Source organism: Alexandromys fortis, unplaced genomic scaffold (genome assembly GCF_014885135.2).
Source record: "Alexandromys fortis isolate MF-2015 unplaced genomic scaffold, M_Fortis_MF-2015_v1.1 scaffold_25, whole genome shotgun sequence".
In the NCBI taxonomy this organism is placed as follows: Eukaryota; Metazoa; Chordata; class Mammalia; order Rodentia; family Cricetidae; genus Alexandromys; species Alexandromys fortis.
In genome coordinates this window covers 9,197,303-9,209,989 of record NW_026067904.1, presented here as the reverse complement: position 1 = coordinate 9,209,989, position 12,687 = coordinate 9,197,303, and positions in this window count along the sequence as shown.

The following is a 12,687-nucleotide window of genomic DNA, read 5'->3' as shown; positions in this document are numbered from 1 at the left end:
GGATGTTTATGCAACTCTATGCTACCATTTGCACTGAAGACAGTTTAGTCTAGTTGATAGTTCCTCTCTTTAGTTGGATTCAGTATATATCTGGCCTGGTCACTTCTCAAGTTCAATTCTGCCTATTCCATTCTATCCTGTTTAATTCAAGTGACTGTTGAAATCTGAGGTCAGATCTTAAAAATGGTCACAATGGGCTGTGGACAGAATAGTGGGTGTGCCTATAATGAGTGACAACCTGCATTTAATTCTTAGCAACACATACACACATGATGGGGGGAGGGAGATGTATTGGGGTTCAAGCTTAAAGATCAGAGAAGCAAACAGCCAAGCCACTAGAGAGCTCTCACCTCTACAAAATCTTCAGACTGGGAAAAGAGTGAGTTCCTGTCTCATCCTGCCTTATATTATTCTCTAGTGCCGGTGTTAAAGTTGTGCACCACCACTGCCTGGCTTGTACGGCTGACTAGCACTCTGATTTTCAGGCAAGCTTTATGTATTAAAACACACACAAACATCATTATATTTCCCCCTCTTGTCTCAAATAAAAAAGGAAAGGCTAAAACTAATTTAAGAAAAACTATACACAATAAGTACAGTAACTATATACAATACATACAGACAATAAGTACATCAACAATTCCTAGTCCATTTTCATTTGACAAATTCAGAGAGAATACTTCTTTATGCCTCCTATCTTGCTGAGTCCAAAGTCTTGTACCTAATTTTCCTTCTATCATAACTTGCATTACCATACAGAGCTACCTTTTGATATCACTAAATCTTATACACTTTACACTTCTTTAGTGAATTTCTTTTTTTGAGGCTCATAAACAAGGGAAATGATAACTATCTAATCTTCAACTACATCAGAGACCCAAGCAGAAAATGACACTAACTAAATAAGCATGAAGTACTAGCAAGTGACTTCCAAAAATGTAAGAAATTACAGAAACAACTAGCTGCCTGCACAAAGTTCCACTGCAGTGTTGGGGCATCAATCTTCAGCCTAAAGTCTAGAGTATTTGATAGACTTTTCTATGAAGCAGGAATTTTGAAGGACTGTCTCCCTTTGTCTCATTATGCCTAGTTGTCTTCAGATTCCTTACATGGATATCTTTATTCTCCTGAAAAGACAAAAACATAACCTCTCCCCAACCTTAATTTTTGGTAGATTCTTTTTTGGCCAGTTAAATATGATCAACTGAAAAGCATTTGATAGTTTTATAGGTTAGTTTAGATTAAATAGCAATGCTGTTTGATGAACTTTTAATTAAGAGGTGCTTCTTTTTAAATCAAATCTTTATCAATTTTCATGGTATCCATAACTTTTCTTCTCCTGTGGAAGCAAAAGCAAACCCCTTCCCCAACATAACAAATGTCCTGGTTTACACTATGAGGTCAGTACATCTTTAAAGTATACCAGTTGACTTAATTCTCTAGTTTTTTCCTACTAGCCAGTGTCTCTCAATAGCCACTGTACCTTTTCCCATTAGCATTTAGAAAATTCAAAGTCAATAAAGCTTTGTGCAATATGTTTCTGAGGGTCTTCATCATATCTTTCTGTTCATTTAATATATCCTTTAGAGTTTGATTTGATCTTTTTTATAAGTGCTTGCATTGTAGGATTGTGTGGTATACCTGTAATATGCCTTATATTCTAATAAGCAAAAAGCTGTTTCATGTTCTTAGAGACATATGTTGGAGCATTGTCTTCTCTCTTTATTTGTGCAGGTATGCCCATGATGGCCATAACTTCTAGCAACTGTGTGATTACCTGAACTGTCTTTTTCAAACTCAAAGCAGTTATCCATTGAAAGAATTAATAGGTGTCATTGGTGTGGTCTACATACTTTGGTTTTCCAAATGCTACAAAATGAAACATATCCACATGACAGATTTAATTCCTTTGAGTACCCTTTGAGTTACTTCCTGCAGGTAGTGGTGTTTGGTTGTATAAAGAACAAGTAGGACATTTCCTTATAATTTCCCTGGATTGTTTTCATGTGATGGAAAAGTCTTTATTTAAACCTTTAGTATTGACTTGATGTTTTCTATGAAAGTCTGAGGCCTTCAGCATATTTCCAATAAATAAATGATTGATTTCTGCATTACCTTGTGCTAGAGGACCCAGGATAGGATGGGTGCTTTGTAAATGGAATGATTCCTATTACTTCATATATCTTGTAACTGAATAAATAATGAAATAAATTCTGTACCATTTGTTATAAATTCAGCAGTTTCAGTTTGCAAAACAACTCTTTATGCATTTTGTGAATCAGTAACTATGTTAAAAGGTTCATTAAAATCCCTTAGTACCATGAGAAAAGCATATAATTATAATATTTGGGCAGAATCATAAGGGCTTTGATCCACTTTATTTAAATTTTCTGATTTGTAACCTGCCTTTTCTGGCTTATTTGCATGAGTATAAAATGTAGGGACTTCAGTTATTGGTGTTTCTCATACACTGTGAGGAAGGATCCAGCTAGTTCTTTTATAAGTTGAATTCTCTTGCTTTTGGGATATTTGTTGTCAATCTCCCCCCCCCCCCAAATTGTTACAAGCTCTTTGCCAGGGTTCAATTTCTGTCCATAATTTGTCAATTTCATCATTATTAAAAGGTACTATAATTTCTTCTGGTTCTATTCCTGCTAACTGACCAAGTCTCAATTTTCCTTTTAGAATTAACTCAGAGACATTTTCCACATAAGTTTCTAATTATTTACTCAGTTTGTGTGACAAAAAGATCCATTATAAGATAAGACATACCCTCTACATTAAAATTTCTATAGCAGAATGCTTGGAGGGTAATATGACCTGGATGTAGTTAAGCTTAAAAGCCACATGATTCACATGTACCTTCTGTAATTTCTCTTCAGTCAAAGCCAATTCTCTCTCAGCCTCAGCTGATAATTTCCTGGGACTACTTAAGTCCTTTTCACCATCTAAGGTTTAGTTTTAATCAATCAATTTATCAGGTTTGATCCCATAGCAGTCTTTGAAAGTCATTAGGAGTCTACAATTGATCTTTTCTAATTTGCACCTTTTAGGGTCTAATTTTTTATAAACCTATTTTATAACCTAAATAATTAAAAAATGCCCTTTTTTATTTTTTCTGGAGCAATTTGTAATCCCCAACAAGTCAAAATTTTCTTTATTTCTTCAAACATTCTTTTTAAAGTATTTATATTTGAATCAGCTGATAAGATGTCATCTATGTAATGGCAAACTATAGATTCAGGAAGTTGCTTACGTATCATTCCAGATGGCTACCATATAAAATATTGGCACAGAGTAGGGTAATTTAGCATTCCCTGTAAGAGAATCTTCCATTGATATCTCTTAAAGGGCTTAGAATTATTATAAGTAAGCATTATAAAGGTGATTTTTTGGTCTGTCCTTTTCTTATAGAGGTATAGTGAAGTAACAATCTTTCAAATCAATAACTATAAGAAACCACCCTTTAAGCAATAGAGAAGGCAAAGGAAGTCCAGACTGTAGAGAACATATTGGCTGAATCACTTTTTTAGCAGCTCTTAAGTCTGTCTGTTACCATTCTCCATTTTCTAGATTTCTTTTAAATAGCAAATACAGGAGAATTCCTAGGGCTGCTTGACTCTTCAATATATTGAGCATTTAGTAGCTCTTGTACCAGTTCTTCTAAGGCTTTCAGTTTCTCTGTTGTTAAAGGGCATCACATTACTAATTATAGGTTTGTCTGTCGACCATTTCAAGGCTAGTACTGTTGGGGCCTTTGAAAGATCAGTAGCAGTGTGCCCTGTTCTTGCACAACCTGAATGGTTAGTGACTGTTCCATATAATACCTTCTAACATTTTCCCCCAGAAACATACATTAATTCATAGTTTGTTTCTATGATTGGGGGAATTTAATTTGAGTCTTTCATTGTTGTAAAAATCACATCCCCATTAATCCATTAGTACAATGCCTGTTTTTGCCACACCTTGTGCATAATCCAGAAGAGAAGGGTATTCCTAATGGATTATTCTTAGAAAAATCATTGCTTCTAGGAATATACTGTCTACAGTCCCTTTTAAGGTGACCTTGTTTGCCACAATTATAACATTTGACGTTTCACTTTTACCTCAAACATCTAGAAATTACCTTTCCTATCCAAGCATAATCATGGTCATGAGATTCAATGTTGATTGAATCTTGGATCCATTCTTCCAAGCATTGTCTTTTGTAATATTATTTTAAACATATTTTCTCTTCCAGATGGAACAATTCTAGAAAGCAAACTTTGGGAAAGTTCTAAAGGACCACCAGTGAACTTTTTTGGATCTTAAATGTCTGAAAGACCTGAGGTGTTACTGAAAAAGTGCAATGTTTGACCTGGGATTGATGATGTGTTGGTTTAGAAAGAATATAGAAAGTATATCACAGTTCTAGAAGGGAGGCTGAAATGTTCAAGTATTCAGTGCTTTCTAGACTCCTACTTTTGTCATTCTGTGCATTGTTAGTATGACTTTTAGTTCTTTTATAGTTTCATTTAATACAGAAATGATGATATAATAATAATTAAAATTATTTGTTAGTAATAGGTATTCAAGGACATTGCAGTTGAATGAGTAGATATTACTTTGTATAAAACAAAATGAAATTACAACTTCATATGTGTTTATTACCTTTTTGATTAAAAGTAAATATCTCACATGAATTAATTTAAGCGAGTTGCCCTGAGAGGGTCATTGCGTCATGGCTGAGAAGACATGGCATGACAGTGAGTGGCGAAGATGTGGTGATAGGATCAGGAGTCCAGATGTTCACATTGCAACTGTATTCAGGAAATGGAAAGTGAATGTGGAGTGGGGTCAGAGTATTAAGCCTCAAGACATGTACTTAGGGACCTATTTCTGCTGGCAAGGTTCTGCTTCCTAAAAGCTCCACAACCTTCCTAAATGGCATTGCCAGATGGAGACCAAATATTCAAATGCATGAACACATGAGGGACATTTCACATTCAAACCAACATAATGATTTTTCCTATAAAAATCATATAAGCATTCTAGATTCCAAAATAAATGATGGTTGGGATATCTGCTCTTACTGGGAGAATTAGAATATACCTTTTTTCTGGACAGTGCTTATCAAGAGGCTGTCTGTATTTGATCAGTATTGGAACAACAGCGTGCAACTGAGTCCTTACCATGATGCTATGGACCACGCAGTGGATATTGCTTTGCAGCTTGGTGGTGCATGGCCTCCAATGTTACATACTTACATACACTTCATTAATAAATGAACAACCCCAAAAACTAGGCTGGGGATATGTGCATGTCACCATAGAGCCCTTAAATGTGTACCTTATAGAACTTTCATAGTTTTGTAGATTTGCTCTGGAGCTGAGTCATTAGAGACTGGGCTTATATTTCTCTTGGGTTGATAGATAGAATGACTTCTAGGAAGAATCAGGGGTCCATTCATCCATTAGGGAAAGCAGGAGTGACAGAAATGATGAATATGATCTGATGGGTGAGAGAAGCAAGAATCACAACAGGTATGGGACTTGGTGCGCTATTCATTTTGGGCAGGGGGATAATGTATCTCCACCTGGGCCTCAGACTCAAGCCATTATGGTATTCATAATATCCCTGCAGAATGTGCTGGAGATGAAGGAAATTGCTCTTTTGTTGGTCCCTGATGTGCTCATGCTGGCTCTGGGCAAAATCCTTCATGCTCATCCCCCCTCACCCCCTCATGTTCTGCCCTGGATTAAATGCTCCGACCTCATGGGGATACCTCTGATTGCATGGGTGGCTCATGATCATCCCTTGGCTGCCCCAGAGCACAGTAGCGCTTTGCTTGCATCTTCCTTAAGGCTCTCACACAAATTCCTCTCTGTGGGGGCTGCTTTCCAGCGAGAGCTTTCTGGCATAATGTTTAATCAACATCCCTTCCTCCTTGGACCACTGGTGAAGATGAAGGTGTTCTCCCCTGATATTTGATTTCAAACAGAAGTTCTCTGAGGAACTAAGGAGTTTTGAAGAATAAACTGCTGGTGTCCAGGACGTGTTTTCCTTTGTGTTAACAAAGGTTTGAAGTTCAATTTATAACTTCAAAGGAATTCTATCTATCCCTTGCCACCAACCTAAAATCTTGGTTGTTTAATTTGGTCCTTTCCAATTTCGTCCTGTCTGTAAACTCTTCAGCTATACCCCATTCTCCCACTGACTACCTCACTTCTTGAATCACTGTCCCATCCTCTTTTCTCTATTTCACTGTCTGAAGAATGATTTCAGGGATGCTCTTCCCTTTCTAGTCAGTGTGGCATCCTTTTACTTAGCTCACCATTGTGGCCTTAGTCCTGATCTCAGATCTCTGCTGCATTCAGTCTGTCATGTGCTCACAATGCCCTCCTCTCCTTCCAGGCTGTCTAGTGGTTTATCCGAGGTCTTCTAAATTTGCCAAGCAATCCCTTAGCTCTACATCATGTATATTATGTTCATAATGGACTTCCCAACTCTCATCCTGTGTTTCCAACTTTATTTACCATATTTTGCTTTGTAGATACAGAAACATGCGCATGACACATAAACCTGTGTACACATATAAACAAACACACAAATCCATACTTGTGCCTAGATACATGTATTAGTTCACTCTCTATTGCTATGATAAAATGCTGAGCAAAAGCAACATAGGGAGGAAAGAGTTCATTTTCAAAGAAGCCCAGGCAGGAACTGACAGAAAAGGAATGCTGTTTACTGCTTGATTCCTCTGGCTTGCTCAGCTTCATCCCTTCCTCCCTCCCACCCTCCCTCCTACCTTCCCTCTCTTCCTTTCTTCCATCCTTTCTTTTTTTGAAACAGGGTTTCACTGTGTTGTCCTAACTGTTCTGCAGCTTACTCTGTAGACCAGGCTAGCCTTAAACTCAGAGATCTGTCTGCTTCTGCCTCTGCCTCTGCCCCTCCTCTGTTGGGATTAAAGGTGTGCGCCACCACTGCTCAGCCTACAGCTACCTTTCTTGAGCTGCCCAGGTTTACCTGCCCAAGGATGGTACCCTCTTTCAATTAGCAGTTAAGAATGTGTCCCACAGCCATACCAGTGAAGCAATCTGATGGAAACGGTTTTCCAGCTGAGATCCCATCTTCTCAGGTATGTCTAGGTTTATGTAAACTTGACAAAAATTAGCTATGAAAATATACTAAAACCACAGACAAATAATTTTGTATGTACCTTTTGTTTTACTACCTTTGAACCACAGATATTATAATGGCCTGCCTTTGTAGGTTTTTTTTCAGCTCAGTATTTGCTTCAGAAGCACTATGTGTGCATGAGCACATGTGGGGGGGGGTCTTCAGGTAGGTCAGGTGTCTTGATTAATTTATCTTCACTCTACTTATTGAGACAGCCTCTCAGTACATCTGGAGCTTTCAAATTTGTCTAGTCTAACTGACCAACTTACCCTGGGATCCCCTGTTTTCATCTCCACAATGCTGTGATTGCAGGTGGGTCACTATTCTTCCTAAAATTTCATGTGAGTGTTGGGATCTGAACTCTGATCTTGACACTTACATGACAAGCACTTTATCCATTGTCATGTGTCCCCAGGCCTAGAAGCACCCCTCATCTCTATTCCTGTCACTTCAACCATAGTAGTTTAGTTTACATGGTATCCACATGGTGAAACCCCTAATGAGTTAGTTCTAATACTATGGTACCCAACTTCCTAATCTCTAGAGGAAGGTCAGACAATAACAAATTGAATCTAGCAGAATACTTGTTTGAGAACATATTTGTAGATGCTGTACATATTTTATATTTCAATCCAAGTAAATACTCCATCTTCATTTTGCTGATAAACAATCCTATGCTAAACCTCTGTTGCTGTTGTGTGTGTGTTTCTGCCATTTTCAAGAAGAGAGAAGGCAGTAGAAAAAAAGAGAGAGACAGAAACAAAGAAATAGAATAAAAAACTGTATTTTAATAACCAATCATATTTTATAACACACAGAAATCTAGTATTTCCCTTAAATTTTAGTCCCTTAAAAGTTTTGCTACTGTTTATTATTGAAATTAAATCATATTACTGCCTTCCCTTTCCTTTGTCCAAGTCCTCCTATATTTTTAATCAAACCTTGGTATTAATTTCTTCCTCAAGCTTTCTTTTCTTTTTCTCTTCTCTTTTTCTTATTTTACTTTTTCTAGGGAGGATTTCTCTGTGTATTCCTGAAATTTACTCTGTAGACCAGGCTGGTCATGAACTCACAGCGATCTGCCTGCCTCTGCATCCCAACTGCTGGGATTAAAGACATGTGCCACCACCCTTCTGTTAAAAGCTTGTTTGAGAGATTGACAGTTCTTGTCTTTCTCTTCCTTATAAGACACACACCTCTCCTTTCCCCCATTTTTGTGCCCAGTGTGGACATTTAGTGACTCTTCTATTGGACAGTTAGAAATTTTTGCTCTGGAGAAGCAGCTAAAGTCCACATGGCATTTAATTTTTGTTCAGTATTTCTGAATTTTATTTAAAATATGTACTTTATGTTTTCTTCAAGGGCTGTCCTGAGGAACACTTCAGATTTCCTGAGGCCAAGAGAATAGAGTGTGCCATAAATGACATTAAACAATATGTATCTCATTCAACAAATGTTTGCTAGGCTTCCTTCTCCTGTTGATGTGGATAATAAGAGCAGATGTGACTCCTGCTTTCAGAGAGATTGCGTTCCAGGAAAAGTCACATACACAAAAGAAAATGACCTCAGTATAAGGAGAAGTCTCTGACCACACTGGATGCTCACACAACAGAGATGAATGAATGAGTGAACAGTGATCTTACTGCAGTTCTCAGGGGAAGTGCCCAGGGTGAGAAGATGGGTTTAGCTAAAGACAAAACTTTGGAGGATGAAAGAAGATATTCTAGGCAATGCAACCATAATGAACAAACACAACAATGCCAGTTTTTCACTAAAGGAATAAACAAATTAGTTCCCAAGAAGACTCCACTTAAGTATAAAGAAATCCTTACATCCACTCTTCCTGGTCTCTCAGAGGCTTGACAAGCACCAGCTAAGAGCTGCCTTCTCCTAGAACTGTTCTTCTTGTCTGCTCACTCACACAAACCCTCCTAGAATCTATAAAAGTGTTTGGCATATACTCTGACTTTACCCCTTTGCTTTTAACAAAGTTAATTATTACACGGAGGCACCGCTCGCTATGCTTTACTTTATCCTGCAAGATTGGTATTTCAGTTTTCATTTAAGTAACTGAGGTCCAGAACAGTCAAACCTTTTCATCAAACAAACAGCCGATGGATACTACAACAAGGTTTGAAACCCAAACCTCACCTATAACTGGTACTCTACCCTCTGCCTGGAGGTTGGAGCCAATGGCCAGGAAGAATCTCCAGCAGCAAGAGAGATGCTGCAGCAGTGGTTGGTCTGCCTCTAGCTGGAGGCAATGCTCAGTTTGGTCATAGGGAAATCAGGCAGCGTTCTAAAGTATGGGTTGCACTACTTCCTTTTCAAAGTTACTGTTAATGATTCCATTGGGGGGACTTTTATAGCCCACCAGCATTTTGAATGTATGATATAGGTCTTGCTTTCTCATCACAGGTCAGTTTTCAAACTGTGATGAGTTTTAAATTGTGACCATAGAATGAATTCATGTCGATTCCTCTTGGGCTTATACAGTTACTCTAGCGTTCTCATAGACTAGAGGACCAGTTACAGTTTGCAGAGTAGGTAGATGGAAGAGTAAAAGTATAAACTGTAGACCATCAGCAGCAGCAGGCATTTTCTATGAATGTGCCTGGCTGGATCTGCAACCAGGTGAACCTTACCTTTTCATGGATCGAGCATAACCATGACTTTTAACTCCCACTTTGAGGAAGGTCTGTCTACCAAGTTTTCCCGAAGTCTCTTGGGATGTACCTTCCTGCTGCTGGATCACCCTGCTCACTCTCTTGCTCTTTGTCTCAACCATGTGCTTTTTATCCTTTTTACAAGATAAACTCCTGTTTTCTTTTAGATCTCCATCTCAAATCCCAGCCCGTTTCTCTTGTTCTATATCGGAATTAGATACTCCTAACCTGAACTGTCAGGACCACAGGACTCCCTGCTCTGATCTATTTATCCATTTATGTTCCCCACAAAGGTGTTGGCTGCCCAAATGTAATTTAGTAAGTAACTAGGACAGGGCCTGGTCCACTTGCTGTGCTCAGGATTTAGCTACTGCAGCACTCAATGGATGAAAAGTGGTTGGACAATCATTTTCTTTCGCTTGTATATTTGGTTTATGTTTTTGTGGGTCTTTTTGCTTGATTATTTGGAGAGAGACAGAGACAGTGACACAGAGAAAGAACATAAAGTTAATTGAGTAGAGAGGTGGGTAGGATCTTAGGATCTGAGAGGACTTGAGGAGGAGAAAAATGGTCAAATATATTGCATGAAAAATGATTTTCTATAAAAAAGTGATTGAACATTCAGGTGTGTTGTGTGTGTGTGTGTGTGTGTGTGTGTGTGTGTGTGTGTGTGTGTGTGTAAGCAGCCAGCACCTTCTTATAGAAATGCTGCTCTCAAGACATGAAAGTGACTAAGATGTGAAAGATGCTTATGAGGCTGCTATGGAATTTTAATGGGCCTTTTATGTATCCTACTTCATTAATAACAGGGCGAGTGGAGTGCTTCAGCATCTTTTATCTCCCATCTGTATTCAAATGCAACAGAATCTCCCCCAGTAAAATTTCAGGGTAAATTAATGATATTCATTTTCTCAGAAAACCTATTTTTCCTTAATGGATAGACTGCTGACCCAATGCATATGTGTAATTCCCTGTTTAATGAGGGCACCAGCTGATATGATACACTGGGAAATGACCCTTGATCTTGTGAACCTGGGGGCTTTGGGTGCGGTGAGATGATCTTTTCCATAGGGCGAGTGATGGTCAGAGTACAGGAGTGCTTACTTCTGGGTCACCCCTCTCGCCTCTGTTAGTTCTTGCTGTCTGGTTTGACCTCAGTCAGTGCATGGTGATTATGGTGACTGTGGGTTCAGTCTGACCAGCTTGGCTTGACCACAGTCAGTGCATGGTGGTTTTGGGTTGAGTCTGATCTGCCTGATTTGACTTTGGTCAGTGCATGGGGGCTATGGGTTCTGTCTGACCTGGTTTCTCTGCTGTTTCTGAGTTGCTCCCAGCTTAGTCTTGCCACAGAGAACTCTAACTTGAGTGAATTGTCAAAGATGTTTAAATGTCATTGGCAGCTGTAATTGATTGCCCGTGTGCTCTCAAAATCCACATTTTGAAATTTTAACTCGATTCCTAACCCCCAATATGATGATATTGCAAGTGAAGTCTATGAGAAGTGATTAAGTCTTTAGGGTAAAACTCTAGTGAATAGTTTTTATACCAAAGACACCAAGAGCTCTCTTTCTTTCTTCTGTCTTGTGAAGACACACTATCAAAATACAGAAGTGTATAATCTGAAGGAGACTCCACCACCAGAATGCTGATCTCACAGTTTCAGCTTTCACAGTTGTGAGAAGACTTCTTCTCATTCATAGGCCACCCAGCCTCCGATGCACTGTTATTGCACCTGAACTAAGAGTACTCATTAAGATTAATAAATGTGCTTCTGGAAGACACACAGGGAAGGGCTTAGGAGGGATTCAGCCTATGGAGAAAGAAAACAGATTGCTCAGCAAGTGCTGCATGCTCTGGATACCTGATTATCAAGGAGATGAAGAGGGCTTGAGAGTTTGTGAATGACAGACAGAGAAAAGAACAAATCTCAGGATCCTCACAGGTGCTCTTTGGCTAGAAAGAAATCTCTACAGGGACTTGAGCATAGACCAAAGGCCTCTCCAAACATCATTAAGGGGCCCGGCCTTGTTCAATACTGTGTTTGAGCTACATTGAACTAGTTGGTATTGAAGCACAGGCAAAAAGGCCTATGACCAAAGGAGGCACACAACCAAACCTGCCTGCAGCTAACAATTCTACTGTTAATACATTTTTAAACTTTAAATGCCTCCAAGTTACATGCTTTTTATGTGCCAGATTCACACAAGGTGCAATAGCAGGAAAAATGCAACTCTTGAAATCTTTGCCAGATGTGTGGGTGAGATGCATGGAGACTGTATGGAAAACTGTAGTAAGCTGGGAATAACAAGGAGTGACCACGGCAGGCCCAAATGAGAATGCCACTTCACTGGACTATGTACAGAAATGGTTGTGATGACCTACACAGAGTTTCTCTTCCAATTAAACGAAGTTATCACATTCTGGCCTGGGTGAGAACATGGAAGCAGAAACAATTTCACTGAGTGCCTACTATAGACTTTGCTGCTGTGCTGCTTTAGCATCCCTCTGCAAAGGAAGATATCAAAGGCTTGCAAGAAGAAAATAAAGTAAGAGCAATGTGATCCCTTAAAAATAGGCCATAGAGTACAATGGTCAAGCCAGGTTTAGGATCCAGTTTTTCTGTCTCCATATTTCAACTTCTTTTCTTCTAAGCCTATGTGGTGGTTTCACTCTTGCTATCTTGTGGTAAAGCCCTCCCCCATCAGGGCTGTGGTTTTTTCTGTAGATCTAGACCTCCTTAGGACTTGATATTTCCTCCCCAGTCTAATAGACTAGGCAAGTCTGGCACAGCTAGGTTGCCTGTAACTCAGGAGCGCCTGTTCCAAGGGAGGGTGGAACTAAGCCACCTGGAGTGTCTCAT